The sequence below is a fragment of the Nerophis ophidion genome, linkage group LG18 (genome assembly GCF_033978795.1).
Source record: "Nerophis ophidion isolate RoL-2023_Sa linkage group LG18, RoL_Noph_v1.0, whole genome shotgun sequence".
NCBI lineage: Eukaryota > Metazoa > Chordata > Actinopteri > Syngnathiformes > Syngnathidae > Nerophis > Nerophis ophidion.
Genome location: NC_084628.1, coordinates 21932679 through 21945521, shown reverse-complemented (window position 1 = coordinate 21945521; position 12843 = coordinate 21932679). Strand labels below are relative to the sequence as shown.

General features: G+C 39.7%; 1 protein-coding gene across 2 annotated transcripts in view; it reads left to right on the top strand.

Moving 5' to 3' along the window:
• Nucleotides 1-1864: 1864 nt before the first annotated feature.
• The window catches only part of gpr4 (G protein-coupled receptor 4), a 62262-nt gene continuing 51283 nt past the window's right edge, over nt 1865-12843 (top strand). For both annotated transcript variants that reach the window (XM_061877621.1, XM_061877622.1), the window contains exon 1: nt 1865-2279. The gene's annotated coding sequence lies outside the window, so the exon portion shown is untranslated. The remainder of the gene's footprint in view (nt 2280-12843) is intronic.

The window sequence follows — 12843 nt, the reverse complement described above, 5'->3', positions numbered from 1 at the left end:
GAGCGAGTCAGTCAAGCATGGATAGCGGGTGTCGACGGTCGAAAGTGTGGCTTTATTTTACTAAAAAAGAAAATCAAATATCGGCGAAATGTATAACACGTGCGACAGGACTGTTTCGTGCTTAGGGGGGTGTACGTCGAACATGATGAAGCACCTCCGAGTTCCTGGAGTACGAATAAATGCGTGTCCTGTCAACAAAATACTTATCCTTTGCTGTCAGGTCTCGCTTTCGCCTAGTTATGCGTTCAAGCTTCTTCCACACCCAGCGAACGTGTATTTTCCACAGCAGGAGACATTTTCTTTCCAGAACGCTCATGCATCCTGCCTGAGAAGGCGGATATGGTCATTTTCAATCAATCAATCAATCAATGTTTACTTATATAGCCCTAAATCACTAGTGTCTCAAAGGGCTGCACAAACCACCACGACATCCTCGGTAGGCCCACATAAGGGCAAGGAAAACTCACACCCAGTGGGACATCGGTGACAATAATGACCCAGTGGGACGTCGGTGACAATGATGACTATGAGAACCTTAGAGAGGAGGAAAGCAATGGATGTCGAGCGGGTCTAACATGATACTGTGAAAGTTCAATCCACAATGGATTCCTAAAGAAGAACTGTCTCTGATTTTATACTGTACCTGCTGCTAATCTGGACTGGGTTTTGCAAGTTGTTTCTTATTGTTTATTTGCTTTTCTGCACAAGGTTAGCCCATCAGTGGGAGCACGGTAACATGTTTAAGTACCTGCAGCATCATACACATATGTGTAAATGTGTTTTCATGGGGTTTTCAAAAATAAAGCTCTCTTGAGGAAAGTGTACCCCTGTGAAAATGTATTCATAATTTATAATATTTATATTCAAGTTCATAGATTTGATATTTATATTCTAGTTGAAAACTGCCCTGTGAGAAATTTATAGTAAAGTTCATAAAAAGTTAATAGAATTAAAATTGATGGAGAATGTCAGACTATTTCATTCAGAAAGACTGTAGGTTAGCTAGCTCATTTAAAATATCCTAAACTTTTTTTTGACCCTGCCTTTTTTTTTTACATTTTTATGTATTTTTTTTTTTTTTTAAGAAAGAATCGGAATCAAGAATCGTGAGGAATCTGAATCGAAACAAAGAATCGGAATCGGAATCGTTCGAATTCAAACAATACCCAATCCTATGCATAAGAGAGGAAAATAAATATACATAGTCATGTGGTGCTAAAATAAACAAAATTACTAATACATGTGTTTAACTAAACTGTCAAATGAAAGTGAAAATGAAAATACAACTTTGCCACTTTAGTCATAATTTTTGGTCTTAAGACACTTCTCTATGACTTGAGCTTTAGACTTCTTGTCTTTGTTTGAAACTGTCATTACTGCCACATGTGGCAGAAAAGTGTATTACAACTGAGTACCATACGAACCACAGCTGAGAAGGAGATATTTTAGCCTGCCCTCTCGGCAGCGCTGGCAGCCCACTTATGGTTAAGAAGCATTGCTGTATAATACATTGTATGAACAACTTTAACGTCTCTCTGATATCCACAATTCGTGTTTGTCAATAATTGATGATGAATGTGTTATATTGCTGAGCAGCCAGACCCTGCCCAATGTCAATATATGTGTTATGTCCACCTATAGGGTTATCACGCTCTCCGTCTTTGCCCAAAAAACAAAGACGTCTCCCAAGACGTTGCTTTTCAACATTTTGTTTGAGCGGCAAGCTGTGTCCAGAAGTGTGACAAGTAAACACGCATCATGTGACAAGCGTGTGACCTTTTGAGGACAACAGAACTCCCTCAGCTCGAAGCGCCAACATTCCTTCCTACACATCGTTTGGATTAAAGACGTTTGCCTCGTACTTTTCGACGAAGTGTTGTTTATGATAGGAAAGACACAAGTTGGCGTCCCGCTTGACGGAGGAGCTCGCCACGGTTTACGTCCCACCTCACGAGTGAGTTTGTCTTTCCGATAAAGGACACGATCCGACGGGAAGGGTTCTTCTTGCAAAGAGGAGAAGAAGATGGAGGGTGCACACGCTTTGAGAGCACTGAAACAGGAAGCGTGAAGCAGCTGTTTATATAGCCCGCCTTCTCCCTCCATCCTCACCCCCGCCGTCCCCCTCCCCCGGTCTCAGTGTGCCTCAGCTTGCCGTCGCCGTGGATGTTCGTCAAGCAGATCCCAGCCTCTTCATTCCTGCTGGCACAAAACCACTCTTTGACTTTTCTGCCTCTGCTGGGATTTAAACCCTTTGTTTGTGTGAGGGCAAGCAACAAACTGTGAGTACAAACCTTTTTTCTCACCTTTCTTTATTCTCTTTTTGTTTATGTACGCTTGTTGTTTCATCACTGTGGCAATGACATGTATGAAACAACAATAACATGGCAGACAGTTAAACAAAACACTTAACTGGCAACAGATGATCGGTGGAGGTCCCACTCAGTCACAAATAGATGAATCGTAGGACTTCATTTGTGTCCAGTCTACAATAATGTATCACAAAATTGAAATTATTGGACTTAGGTTTGCCATTTGTACCTTTTTCACAATCCAAAATGGTGCTAGGATGTTCCCAAACAGTTCAAGTCAAATGTCAAGGATACTAAAGTAGAACCCTAATTTAACCCAAACCCATTACCAAACCATTACCCAAACACAAGACTAAACCTATCCTTATCCCCTAAATCCAACCTAACCCTAAAACTAATCCTCACCCAGTCCAAACCCAGATCCACAGCCAACCCTAGATTAAGGGAAAAAACTAAGAGAAAGGGGGTACAACCTAAGAGGAACAGCAAAATATGAATAAGTTTTGACACTTGCCTCAAGCAAAAGTTTTTGTGTCTCAGCTAGTGGGGTGAAAATATGGAACAGCCTGAGTGACGAGCTTGAAAACACTGTTCAAACATTTAGCGCTTTAAGAAATTGTACGAATCTAGTATTTTTGGTTTGGTATAGTGAGGACCTGGCTTGTTTTGAATGGGACTATGATTATACTTTCGGATATGTTGAGGCATTGTTAACACATTAATCTGAGTAAATCAAGTTATGTAAATCCAGTGATCTAATGCAGTTAAGAGGAAACCGGATGTTATTACTTAAAGGAGGTGGGATTAACCATTTTTTGTGTGAAAAATGAGCACTTGATTGTTGTCTAGCTATATGTATGTTAATAATGTGCTACTTTTACGATATGGAACTGACTATGAAATACTCAATAAATATTTATTCAAACTCTAAATGTAACCCATAAATCCAAACCCAACCCTATACCTTTCACTAACCCCAAAGTACACACCCAACTGTAATCTTTATTCAAACTCAACCCTAAACTTAATCCCTACTCAACCCTAACCACTAATCCACAGCCTACCTGAAACTTCCATCCACTCATTTTCTACCGTTTATTCCATTTTGGGTCGCAGGGGGCGCTGGTGCCTATCTCAGCTACAATCAGGCGGAAGGCGGCGTACACCCTGGACAAGTCGCCACCTCATCGCAGAAACCTGAAACCTAATACTTCAATCCAAAACCTACCACCAAATCAGTAACCTTTAAATCCAAACGCAACTTGACTCACTGCTAAACCCAAGTTTAAACCCAACCCTTAATCCGATTAAGGATTTATGCTGCTGATTCCGATACCGATCATCCATGAGTCAGATCGGCTGATACCAATACGATGCCGATCTCATGTCTTCATTAGACATTTTTGTATTCATGGTGTGTGCTATTGACATTTTAACAATATCAGCACAATATTTACAGTACTTTGTTGTTCTTTAAAATAGCAAGTATTAGAATAAATTAACTTGTCAAATTGTGTCATGTAAGACCTTTTCTTGGAGTCTATATGAACTATATATTACTCATATGACTTACTAGGTGTCGTGTACTGACTGCGACAATACTGACAGCGACAATACTGACACACCAACAGTTATTGTTATATTATCCTTTCTCTAACTCTTATTGGTCTACTTGTTAAATTTCTGTTAATACATGCTTACTTTCTGCTGTAATGTGTTTCCATCCACACGTCTTAAACTTTACTAAACACATTTTTCGGTGTTTACAGTTTGGCTGCTAGCTTAGCCATTAGCTTAGCTATTAGCATGCCTACTGCTGACTAGCTCTTTGTTTTGCAGCAAAGCAACAATTCCAAAGACAAGTTTCTGCTTTTGAGCTGATATATCAAGATATCACAGTTTATCTTCTCACTCCATGCAAAAAAATCAACAGCGAGACAGAAAGACGGCACAACTAACCTTATAGTTGATACTGTTATCTGATTGACTGTCACTCCCATTGCTCAGTGACACTTTCTGTTTAGCTGGGTGACTTCATGCAACAAATCTTGCTTGATAATTTCTTGTTTCTTACAAAAAATGTGAATATATCCAATATTTTATCGAACACATCTTATATTGAAATCGAATGTGTTCACCCCGATATATATTGATATCGTTTTATCGGCCCAGCTCTACTTAAGACACTAAGAAATACAGTTTATTAGCCATATTGAAGGTGATTATTGTTAACTTAAAGGCATACTGAAACCCACTACTAACGACCACGAAGTCTGATAGGTTATATATCAATGATGAAATATTAACATTGCAACACATGCCAATACGGCCTTTTTAGTTTACTAAATTACAATTTTAAATTTCCCGCGGAGTTTCCTGTTGAAAACGTCGCGGAATGATGACGCATGTTTGTGACGTTATTGGTTGGAAGGGACATATTAGCCAGCACCACCTGCGGCTAAAAGCCGCCTCTTTTCATCGCGCAATTAGACAGTATATTGGACATCTGTGTTGCTGAATCTTTTGCAATTTGTTCAATTAATAATGGAGAAGTCAAAGTAGAAAGATGTAGGTGGAAAGCTCTAGCCTTTAGCCACACAAACACACAGTGTTTCCTTGTTTAAAATTCCCGGAGGTGAAGCTCTATGGATCAGAGCGGTCAAGCGAACATGGTTCCCGACCACTTGACAACCGGCAGGTTTCGGTGAGAACATTTTGGTAAAAAGTCGCCTCTTACCGGAGATCAGCGGAGATCATCGGAGATCAGCGGAGATCAGCGGAGCTTGCGCCGTCTATTCAACTGCCGTGACTTCCCTTAACACACCCGTGGACACACCCTCCTATTTAACTCACTAGAACACTAGCAACACAATAGAAAGAAAAGGGATCTCCCGGAATTATCCAAGTAAATGTGTCTAAAAACGTCTGAATCGCTCCCAATGCAACTGCCTTTTTTTTTTTTTTACTTTTTTTTTTTTTTTTCTAGTCCTTCACTATCAATATCCTTATCCATAAATCTTTCATCCTCGCTCAAATTAATGGGGAAATTGTCGCTTTCTCAGTCCGAATAGCTCTTGATGCTGGAGGCTCACATTATAAACAATGTGAGGATGTGAGCCCTGCCTTTACTTCCGGTAAAGGCAGGGCTTTTTTATTAGCGACCAAAAGTTGCAAACTTTATCATCGATGTTCTCTACTAAATCGTTTCAGCAAAAATATGGCGATATCGCGAAATGATCAAGTATGACACATAGAATGGACCTGCTATCCCCGTTTGAATAAGAAAATCTCATTTCAGTAGGCCTTTAAAGGAGCGTCTCCACACTGTGTATGGAAATACATCATTAGCTGCTACCTTGTCAACTGGGGCACATGATAAAAATACATCAGCGAGAGGAGATAAGTGTTTGTGATAGGCTTTGAAAGGCATTAACTGGCAATGGCGATAACGTACTTTTTCAAGGAAATCATTTTATACTGATCGGTGGCTGATGCACATCCATAATCCAAACACGATCCTAAACCTTAACCTATCCATAAATTGAGCTCTAAACCAAAATTCTAGCACCATCTGTAATCCAAAAATCTTCCCGCTAACCCTAATAGTACTACTAGTTTGTACACACCCAACTTTGGCTTCCTCTACTATCTTTAGTGTCTATGTGGTATTTGCTGAGGCAGCAGTTACCCGTGTGCGGGTGGAAGAAGATGGTGTGTGCTTGTGTGCAGCGTCATTGTGTTCTGATTGTGTTGATTATGCCGGGGAGCAACATGGTTGTTGAAAGGGAGCGTAGAGGACGCCGTAGTCGGGAGAGTCGCATTAATGAAATGACGTCCGCTAGACGGATAACTTCCTGCCAAAGAGTCTTGGGGAAGAACGTCCGGAAGATGACTTTCTTTTACAAGTTTGAGCTCCGGTGCTGCGCACACGTGATTGACAGTTAAAGCGAGTCGTCTAGGAATCTTCAGCCAGCTGCACAAATGTTTCCTGATGCTGCAAACATTTAACAATGGATCCTCAGTTCCACTTCCCGAATTCCTGCTTTCCTCATTTCTGGTTATGAAAATCACTCGACTGTCTTCTGCTCATCTTTGTCCTCAACAACAGTTGTGTTCTTCTTTCTGTCCTCCCTTTTCATGAGGTCTTTCTCTTCACAAAAACACACTTGTTGGAATATCATGTGATGAATAAAGATCTGTGTCTGGGTCTGTATGTGGACTAGGAGACTAGCTAAGGGGGTATGGTAACAGGACTGAGTAAGAGCCATCTCTAAAACCAAGCTAGATCTGTAATTTTATTTTATTAAACAAAACAAAGTATAATTTGGAAAAGCAGTGCCTCCAAGAATTTGCAATGTTGCAATTTGCAAATTTAACAAATACCAGAGAAATTTGTGCGGCTTCGCAACTTTGTCCAATGCCTACATTTTGGACAATCAGCATAATTTTTGCCAATAAATTTGTCTCTGACCGGCGCCCCAACACACTGACTTACACAAGCGTATGTTTCCTGTGTAAACAAAGCAGGAACAACAATATGTTACTAGGGTTGCAAAATTCCGGGAATATTCAACGTTGGAAACTTTCCCTTGCAATTAACAGCTATATATGTGAATTAATGGGAAACTAATGGGGAAAAACATTGAATGCAACATGCTAGATCTTGCAGCATGATTATTCGCTAAAACAACCTGATTTAATGCAAATTCAGTTGAATTTCAAACCTGCACAGTGCCTTCCTCCATCACATGTGCAGTGCATTCTTCCATCACATGCACAGATAATTCCCAGCATGCTACACACTACAGACCACATTAATATATGAGCGCAAAGACTTCATCCAGTCAGGTAAGTTTTGATGATATTACTGGAGTAAATATATTTGATCTATGGTATTTAAGTTTAATAGAGGTGTAATTGCTTGTTACTTTATGACTATAGACCAGTGGTCCCCAACCACCGGGCCGTGGCCCGATTGGTACCGGGCCGCAGAATAATTTTTTATTAATTTTTATTTAAAAAAAATGAAAATAAATAAATAAATACTTTTTTTTTTTTTACTAAATCAACATAAAAAACACAATATACACTTACAATTAGTGCACAAACCACAAAAACCTCCCTTTTTCATGACAAAAACGTCCCTTTTTCATGACAAAGAAAAAAAAAAAAAAGGACACCCCCCACCCCCCACCCGGGCCGCGGGACAAATTATTAAACGTTGACCGGTCCGCGGATACAAAAAGGTTGGGGACCACTGCTATAGACTACTCCAGCAGACTTCCACTCAAGTTAGTTAGCTGTTCCTGTACTTGTTAAATGATTTTAGGGCCAATATCTCTAACTACCTAGGTTTATGTACCACCACAGTCTCATAATGAACCGAAAATATTTCTCAGTTGGCCGTGATGCTAATTTTCTCTGTTAAATCCCAGTGATTTATGCTAACAACGTTAGCGATCCTAATTTACCTTTTTGGTGATTTAACTAGCAAATACTAATTCAAAACGTGTAGTTTCCTCTGTCTTCTGTTCTGCTAGCCGTTCTGTTTTCATACAAAAATGTAGGTTATAGTTTGATTTAGGTTGCTGATTGAGTGTTCATTTATTCAGCTAGCCCAGGGTCGGCAACCTTTACCACTCATTTTGACCAGTTTCATAAAGTAAAGAAAACAATGGGAGGCACATAACTCTTTTGAAATTTATAATGAAATAATACTGCATACAGAGTTTTTTTTTGCTTTGTGCTATGTATAAACCAGGGGTCTCAGACAGGCGGCCCGCACCTTAATATAAAAATGTATTGTTAGTGCGGCCCGCGAGTTTTATACGAATGCCGCTTGACAGCGTCACACCTGCCAACCCTCCTAATTTTCCCGGGAGACTCACGAATTTCAGAGTAACTATTTTCTCGAATGTATACTTGTGTTCACCAAATTAACAGTAATAAGGGCGTACAATGATGGCACTACCGCCCTCTACAGCTTGTACAAATAGCTTTCCAGCCCATAGAATTATTTGATGAGGCTATTGCAGACACACGTAAGAGACTGCAAGGCATCCTTATTCAACAGCAATACAGGTCATACTGAGGGTGGCCGTTTAAACAACTTTAGCACTCTTACTAATATGTGCCACACTGTAAATCCACACCAAACAAAAATGACAAACACATTTCAGGAGAACATCCGCACTATAACACAACATAAACACGACAGAACAAATACCCAGAATCCCATGTATCCCTAACTCTTCCGGGCTACACTATACACCCAGCTACCACCAACCCAACTCCCACCCCACTCCTGCGCGCGTCGGTTGAGGTGGGCGGGGTTCAGGGGGGTGGGGAGGGTTGGACAAGGGTGTATAATATAGCCCGGAAGAGTTATGGATACATGGGATTCTGGGTATTTGTTATGTCGTGTTTATGTTGTGTTATAGTGTGGATGTTCTCCCGAAATGTGTTCGTCATTCTTGTTTGCTGTGGGTTAAAAGTGTGGTGCATATTAGTAAGAGTGTTAAAGTTGTTTATATCACAACCCTCAGTAGTGTGACCTGTACGGCTGTTGACCAAGTATGCCTTGCAGTTGCGCATGCGTTCAAATAGAGGTCGCATCTAAAATGTGACCGGCCGGCCGGCACGCAGATAGCATGGTGAAAATCCTGGCGCGATGACATGTAGAAAGAGTGTTAGAGACATTGTCATCACAGCACGCCCTCAAAGTTGATGTCTGGATGGAAATCGAAAAATGTTTACCCGAAAGATTTCTGGTAGAGACACTGAAATCTGGAAGTCTACCGGACTTCTCCGGGCGGTCGGCAAGTATGCGGCTGAGCCACATCAGAGTGGTCAAAGAGCCGCATGCGGCTCCGGAGCCACGGGTTGCCGACCCCTGACTTAGCCTATTTCTATTAATTTGTCATATTTTTAAAGACTACTCAAATTGTTTAGCTGACTATTTATATCTGTGTGTGGCATTGCATTAGTGTTATACAAGCTTCTCATCCTATTTTGCAGAATAAGGTGGACGGTGTCCAACTTTGAATAATCAAAAAATGGCCAAAATTTCCAAACGTCCCGGAAACTTTCCACCCCTTTACAACCCTATGTGTAACAAATATCAACTCTTTATTGCTGAAACGGGCAGCTCAGACGCGCTTTCGGTTCCTGTCTACGGTGCTAAGCCTTTTGAGTAATGTAGTATATAAACATTGAGCAACACACGGGCGTCCTGACTTCCTTGTTTACATGTATTTATATATTTAATTACATTTTATTTTCCCATGGTTAGGTAATTACGAACATATTTTCAATGGAAAATACTCATTTACCAACAGTTCAATGGAAAATACTCATGTACCAAAACAGTTCTTATTGTGCGGGGTAAATGTGTTGGAACCTAAATTAATGTTTTAAACACACACTTTTCAGGTGTAGAACAAAACAGAATGTCTGCAACTTGTGGAACACATGGCAGACATCAGACAATAATTTTTTTATGTTAGCATGCTAACATTTTGTGCTAGCATTTTCGCAAATGTTGTTCTTGTTTTTGGTACTTGGCGCCATCTTAAAAGTATGCTAACTCATTGTGTTAGCATTTTAGCTAATGATGTATTTTTACAACTTCAAGGACATGGACCTGGGGACAGGTTGATTGGCAACACTAAAACTGGCTTTAGTGCGTGAATGTGAGTGTGAATGTTGTCTGTCTATCTGTCTTGGTCCTGCGATGAGTCGGCGACTTGTCTTGAGATAGGCTCCAACCCAGAGAGGGACAAGCAGTAGAAAATGGATGGATGGATGAATGGATTTTGATACTCGATAATTTGATTCTGTCTTTTAAAATTTATGTTAGTATTTTTGCAAATGTTGTTTGTTTAAACATTAAAATCATGTTTTTTATACTTGGCACTATCATATACGTATGCTAAATTATTGCTGTATTACCATGCTAATGTTAGCATGCTAACATGTTATGCTATAATTTTTGCTAATTTCCCTTGTATAAACCTACACATCATGGATTTTGATACTTTGCGCCATCTTGCAAGTATGCAAATTGCCAGCTTTTTAGCTTCAATAAACCCTGGCACAGAAAGCAGGCCCATCAGAATTCCAGCGGGAATTTCCTCGTTGCTATTGTTAGGAATAATTGAGACTGTACAGTAATTCGACAAATGAACTTTGAGTATGTGTTCTTACTGCCATCTACTATCCACTTTTAAAGGCCTACTGAAACCCACTACTACCGACCACGCAGTCTGATAGTTTATATATCAATGATGAAATATTAACATTGCAACACATGCCAATACAGCCTTTTTAGTTTACTAAATTACAGTATTAAATTTCCCGCTGAGTTTCTGGTTGAAAACGTCGCGGCTAAAAGTAGTCTCTTTTCATCGCGCAATTAAACAGTATTCTGGACATCAGTGTTGCTGAATCTTTTGCAATTTGTTCAACTAATAATGGAGGGGTCAAAGTAGAAAGATGGAGTTGGGAAGCTTTAGCTTTTAGCCACACAAACACACGGTGATTCCTTGTTAAAAATTCCCGGAGGTGAAGCTTTACTATGGATCAGAGCGGTCAAGCGAACATGGATCCCGACCACTTGTCAACCGGCAGGTTTCGGTGAGAAAATTGTGGTAAAAAGTTGCCTCTTACTGGTGATCAACGGAACTTCTATCATGCCGCTGCTGACGTGACTAATTCCCTCAGAGACTGGCGTCAAGACACCCGTGGACACACCCCTCCAACTATCAGGTACTATATAATCTCACTAAAACACTAGCAACACAATAGAAAGATAAGAGATTTCCCAGAATTATCCTAGTAAATGTGTCTAAAAACATCTGAATCGCTCACGATGCAATCAGCTTTTTTTATTGTTAACTTTATTTATTTATTTTTTTCTAGTCCTTCGCTATCAATATCCTCAGCCACGAATCTTTCATCCTCGCTCAAATTAATGGGGAAATTGTCGTTTTCTTGGTCCAAATAGCTCTTTTTGTTGGAGGCTCCCATTATAAACAATGTGAGGAGCCCTCACACGGGTGACGTCATCGTCTGTTACTTCCGGTAAAGGCAAGGCTTTTTTATTAGCGACCAAAAGTTGCAAACTTTATCGTGGATGTTCTCTACTAAATCCTTTCAGCAAAAATATGGCAATATCGCGAAATGATCAAGTATGACACATAGAATGGACCTGCTATCCCCGTTTGAATAAAAAAATCTCATTTCAGTAGGTCTTTAAGTCTGGTATAAAACAAATAACACATCAATATAATATTTGCTACACATTTTTGTTTAAATCTGCTTTCTGAGGTTAATAATGCAATAATAACATATTTTCACAAGTTTATTCAATGTTATTGGAAGAAAAAAAAAAAAGAATTGCAACTTTTGCCGTAACTTTTTGAAAAAGCTGCCCTGATTTCAGAAATTTAGACCGCCACAATCACAAAAACAATGCAAAATCTTGGCGGAACTGAATGAGGAGTAATACAAATATATATAAAAAATATATCATTTCTGAAATATTGGAATTATTATACTGTAAAATCAAATTTTAGGAAGTGGGAACATGCAGCAAATGCTATTCTTCCAGTGTTGGGAGTTTAAAATAATCTCTGAAATTATGTTAAACATGCAATCATATCAATGTGAAAGACAATTTGCATCATAAAAATGTTTTTTTTACAGATAGGTTTTTCCTGCATGTATACATTTTGTTTCCTGGGGACAGAGAGCATATTTTGTAAAATGGCTCATACTTTCTAATAGTGAAGTTAAAACATAACAAAAGGATAAAATGTCATTGATGAGCTGCTGGACACAATTTAGTCAAAGGTGTCCTAGCATTAGATGGTCATATTCCTTCATAAAAAGGGACTTCCAGGAAACGGTTTGTGAAACCTTAGCCGCGACTTTAAAGCCAGACGAAAGTCTGTGGTCCGCTAAGAGCTTTTTGCTAAATTTATCTGCAGCCTTCTTTTTTTAAACAATCCTTCATTCGGAGACCTTGTAGGACGACCAGGAACAGATGTGGCAAACCTGATGTAAACTCAAACATCAAATGATGACAAACGAGGAAGACGACACGTTCAACATTTAATGGAAGCTCGACAAAGAGTGTGAGCGGATGTCAGAAAGAACAACGTCTACGTCACGTGACGTCTCTGAGATAAGATAAAGGCATGAAAATGTTGACAGTGTGTCCCACACTGGATCGGTTAAAAACGGAAGATACTTCCACTCATTGACTTGATTCCTCAAAGTTGTAGAAGAGAGTTGGTTTGTAGTACAAACAGAGAGCAAACAGAAGTTTGGTTTGAGACGAGAGCTGAGAACTGAGCTGTGGAGATGTAGACATGGAAGATGTAGAGTAGAATATTGTCCTCAGAGGACAAGTGATGAGGTGCACTTAGAATCTGCTGCGGTTCAATAATGATGGTGATTAAGAACAGCTGATGAGGGTCGACACCCATGCCACCGGTTCCATGACACGTCTTCTTTGTCCTTTTGTGTTTTA